Here is a 5,648-nt window from a genome sequence, read left to right on the forward strand (position 1 = left end):
CTTTGGCCCACTTGCCATACCGTTTAGTGCACTAGGAAAAGTAATTTGCTAATTGGCTCATGGTCACATGTAACAGTTAAATGGGCATCCAAGAAGTAAGCCAAATTACTCCCTTCCTACTGTATTATCTCATCTATTATGCAGTCCACCATATATAGTGGCCTTTATATAGTCCACCATATAGTCCACCATAACTGTGGCCTTTTGCATCACTGTCATTGCTTTTGCTGATGGTTTACGGATTACATGGAAACCGGCCATCACATCATCAAACACAGATACTTCCTCTCTTCAGATGCCCTGTGGCATTAAAGCTGTCCTAAACTAACTAATTCAAGTGCTCCTCCCAAATATTTACTCCTTTCCTTCTTCAAATGCTTTACATTTCTAGAGCTGCCCTGACGCTAGTCCCAACCACGGAATCTAGAATTTATAGTCGCCTCTCAAGCGGACATTCCAAGAAAAGTCAGCTCTCTCAGAAAACTAGAGCTCCAAAACCGGAAAGTGTCTCAGTCTTTCCAGCCTTCTCTCCCCAGTCCCTGCAATTTCATGTCAAGCAACAGTTCTCAATCCTGGCCGCAAAATAAAATAAACCAGGGTGCATTAAAAATCCCATTGCACAGGCTGCACCCTGAACAAGTGACATCAACATCCCGGGGACAGACCTGGGCATCAGGTCCTTAAGGCTCCCCCAGCAATTCTCGTGTGCAAGCAAGGCTGAGAATCACTGCTGTAAAGGTGAGGGGTTGCTAGGACCAACGCTGCATGTCATAGGCCTTGAAGAAGGAAGTGTGCATACTCATATGATCTTAAGCCTCTTTAAGCCTCAGTTCCCTCATCTGTAAAAATGGAGATACACTGACATTCTGTGGCAGGTGGAGATTTAATGAGCTAAATTCTGTAAAGCACCTACGACAGTACTAGCAGCCAGTAAGCACTCACAAGTAATAGTCACAGTGGCAGTTTGCCTACATGGAAGAGTTAGGTAGAGGTTCATGCCCACTCCCCGCCTTGCCCACCGAACTAGTTGCAGTCCACACCTGCCAACCACATCTCCAGAGTCGTGGGCCAGTACCTTTCCACCTCAACTCACTTCTGTCCTTGATGAACTCAGCCCTCCTGTCGCTGTTCCATGGCCGTGGAGAATTTAAGCAGTAAGACTGAAAGTGATCCCAGTGTTCTTACCCATAAGAAATACTATATATATTTTTTAATCTACTTCTTGAATCCATCCTTAAAGAGTTCCTTTCTTGTTTAAATACAGGAGCAACTTGAAAACGTTTCAATTAACTCAGAGCCATTTCTCACCAGTCGTATTCCTTCCACAAGGTACCTGCTCCCCGCAGGGACTGTCACTTACAGAGTAGCTGAGCTGAGCTGCTGTGGAGCCTTGATGAAGTTGCAACCGCCCTGGTGAAGATATCCAACCAAGTTTCTACACAGACAACGTATGCCAGTGAACCATGACATCATTCTCCTGCTCAGCAGGACCTCAGAACAAAACGCGGTGTAATTAACTGAATAAGCTCCTAAATAGAATAGGTCAGTGAAATCTATTTATGGAGCAAAAATCACTTTGAGAGAGTATTAGTTATAGGCAAATAAGTAAGTACATTTTGGTCCTTTTAAAAAGAAGTTTGCATTCAGAGCTTTCAAAAGATTACAAGCCTTTAGGGTAATGGATGCTTCCACAGCTACTCACTGATAAGTACTTAGACCAAATTAAATTTTGTTTGATATCCTATGACATTCCGTGCATGATGCTTTATTAACTGTGTCTCCAAATATTTAATAAATGCACATCTTCTCAACAAACGCTTCACTTGGGGCAGAGTGCCCTGAATGCCAACTCTCATCCTTATCAAACATGACAAGAGCATCCAGAGATTCAAAGGTCACTTATCTATTCAACAGCATATCTCAATATCCACACAATTCCTTGCAATGTTTCCTTTAGCTATCCTGACTTGAAGGTCACTACAAAGAACAGTGGACAGACAGGCCAAAAACCATTCTGCTGGTATGTAAAGGTGTTCTTTACTACTAAAAAATAAACACAAAGATCATTCTCCCTTCTTGGCTGAAGAGTGAGGTGTGAGATGAGATGCTTGGAACCAAAACAACAATCTTGTCACCATGAAGAGATTAGCCTGAAATCAAAAAGAAGACCACACTGAGGATGTCAAGGAGAAATTTTAGAAAGAATTTAGGACCTTGAATATGTCATCAAGCTGCTAAATTCAGGACCTCTGAAACCACCCTACTTCCTACCATCACTCTGGGAAATGCTTATTAGTTTCCTATTGTTGCCATAACAAATTACCACAAACTTAGTGACTTAAAACTACACAAGTGGAGGTCGGATGTCCTAAAAGGGCTGTGTTGATTCTGGAGGCTCAAAGAGAGAATCCATGTCCTTGCCTTTTCTAGTTTCTGCTACATTCCTTGGCACATGACCTCTAGCTCTCTTCATGGCCAATACAGTAGCATCTTCCAAATCTCTATTTTCTCCATCTCCCTCCTCCTCCCTCTTCCTTCCCTCCCTCCTTGGTTTCTATCATTACATTGCCTTCTCTGACTCTGACTCTCCTGCCCACTCCTTCCCTTATAAGACCCTTTGTGATTACTTTGCCCTCCCACCCAAATAATCTGGGATAATTTTCCAATCTCATATCTTTCACTTAATCACATCTGCAAAGTCCCATTTGCCATCTACTGTAACATATTCACAGATTCAGGGATAAGGACATAGATATCAGGCAGAAGAGATGTATTATCCAGCTAACCACAGATCCAAGGAAAGGCAGATTTCTTCTGGCTCTATTATGACAGAGAACAAGAAGGTTGACATTGCCCTGGGGTAAAACTATAAATGTATGTTCTTATCTCTTCCATGTGAATGAAAATTGTTTCTCCTCTTCTTTTCCAGTTGGGTTCTGAAAGAATGTGTTTGCCAAATCAATGGCCATATACCATATATCTGAGGTTGTATTAATCTGTTCTAGCAAAGATAACTTACCTTGTTTGCTCCACTTTTGGGGGGGACTATATTGGTGAATTAAATGGAGAGGTGATAAAGACCACCAATCTAGCATCTGTTATATCCTTAAGGGTGACACTAATCTCTCCAGGACCCTTTGATGCAATATTGTTTTTTATGTACTGTCTTGTCCAGGGATAGATAGTGTCAGAGCCTTCTGCTTGAATTTCCTGACTCTAGAAAGATCTTACTCCACAAGCCAATGACCCAATGTGAGGGTACAGTTAAAGGAAAGAAGAAAGGATATGTGGGTAATACTAGCCTTCTCTTTGAAAAGAGGAAAACAAAATACATAACCTCCATGAGAAATGATTGTTTACATAATATATAGAAATCTCTCAAGGGAAAAGAAACAACCTCAGTAGAGCTGTTCTTTTTAATCCTAGAAGAGACAGTTCATATCTAAAAAAAGTAGAACATAAATAATTTTCAAAAGAAAAAAATAAGTTGGGGTAAGTTTATCATAACAGAAAACAACAGCTATTTTGTTAAATGCAAGTATAAGAAGAAAAAAAGAAAAAATACAAGTCTGTGGTGTAAGAAGATGAAAAATTACCTTTTTCCTGTACTTTCATTTACCATGTTTTTTTTTATGTGTTCTGTTATTCTCCAGATTAAATAAAGCACTTGAGTTTTTGTCTGAGGTGTATTTTGAATCCCTCCTGTTGATAAATGATAGCATCCATTATCTATCTACCATGTGTACAATGAGAGTTATCTCAGAAAGGAAATAGAATGAGGAAGGAGATTCACTCAGCAATTTTCAACCCTATCTGCCACAGAATCACAGGAAGAACATTTAGGAAATACATTCTGGAGGAAATCCTGAAAATAAGGAAGAACCCAGAGGTACTCAAGTGATAACCTGAGGCCCACACGTTTTCCTCCCCATCCCCACATGACCACACCAGCCCTGGTCCCCCTGCAGATCAGGATCAGTTACCCTGCCATGATGTGGACTCTTCTCAGTTGCTGATCCCTAGATGTAAGGAGCTCCAAGTGCCGGGCAAGAGCAATGGCTTTGAATCCAATGGAACCCTTGCTGCATTGACTGGAAAGAGAGCACTCACTTTGAGAATCAGGGCTTCTAACCCTACAGAGCCCAGAGGGGCAGGCATACAAAGCGCCCCAGTCAGGCATCAACCTGGCTGTCACAGTACACCCTTGTGCCTCAGGGAAACTGCTCTCTGAAGACCCAAGTTCAGGGAGCAGCTCATCCACAGGTCACATGAGCCTCTCTTGCTGGGAAAGACAGAGGAGGGAGCTTAGCGAGATGAACTACAGCTCCAGTCACCCACCCCCTCCTCCACTATCCATTCTAAATCCCTTGCTCTCAGATATCACCACAGCCAGTCCTGGTGGCCCCTAATGGTGTGACCCAGCCTCTCAATTCTGAAGGTTCTCTGGCTCTGATAACATACCCTGCTCAGCCCTAGAGGACGACACTCACTATACCCAGGCACAGGTGAGGAAGGAATCAGCAGCCCACCCCCCTAACGCCCTTCAGTCACCATTCCTGCAAGCTGGCTCCATCTCGTCTGATTTTTAGCGACACTGTCTGTGCCACTGTTTGGCACGTGTTTACTGCCCTCATGGCAGGAATCATTTTTATATCATTATTATCACTTTGAAGCTTCCACCCCACCTAGCACAGTGTCTTATGTATAGCTGATGTTCAGTAAATAGTTGTTGATTGACAAGTTCACAATATGCAATCTAAGGATATTTTACAATCTATGAGTCCTTCAAGTGATTTGCTGACTGATGATATTTATAATAAAACAACATGTATATTTTTGCTGCCAGCATAAACAAAAACCATTTGGCTACTTGTAAATGACACATCGCCTTTTTGAGAATGTTCAAACTTGAATGAGTTGTAGGAGGGTGTGTAATGACACACAAGCGTGTTTAAACACATGTGAGAGTGAATGTGACTATGAGAGAATATTAGAGAAATAGTTGAAAATCAGCAGGGGTAGACCTCAAGGTCACTGGCCTCACTGTTGAGGTCAGATACTCCACCAGGGTTCACCACCCTTCTTTCCCAGGCCCATCACAATGCCCTGTGCTGTGCATCTCCCTGCCTTCCTCCCAAAGCCATCAAAGATATGGGCGGTTTGGTCATTCTTCTATCCTTAATGTCTTCAGGCATTTGTTCAATAGGTGAGAAATGAATGAGTGAATTAATGGTTGAAATAGTGGCAGGGATGCACAGAAATGACTTGATATGTTATAAGAGCCTCATTCAGAACAACAGAGGAGGCAGTGGGATAGTGAATATAGACTTTGAACAGATCTAGCTTTTCACATGTCAGGTTTGAGGAAAGTCTTTTCTCTGAGGCTCCATTTCTTCATCTGTTATAAACACTGAAAGAGGAAAAAAGCTGTTTTGAGGAATAAAAAAGATATATAAAGAACCTAGGGCACTACCCCGATCAAAGCTGATTTCCCACATATGGTAGTTACTATTATTCTGTGGGCAATTTAGGTGTTTCTAAGCCCAAGACTATTGTTAGAGACATATGAAAGATTTCTTTGGAACACACACATGCAAATAAAGGAAATCCAGATCTCTTCTCTACACAGTATTTATAAATATTCAAGG

Source organism: Eumetopias jubatus, unplaced genomic scaffold (assembly GCF_037043125.1).
Source record: "Eumetopias jubatus isolate StellerSeaLion01/CBP00866 unplaced genomic scaffold, mEumJub1_p1.0 scaffold_3, whole genome shotgun sequence".
Taxonomy (NCBI): Eukaryota; Metazoa; Chordata; class Mammalia; order Carnivora; family Otariidae; genus Eumetopias; species Eumetopias jubatus.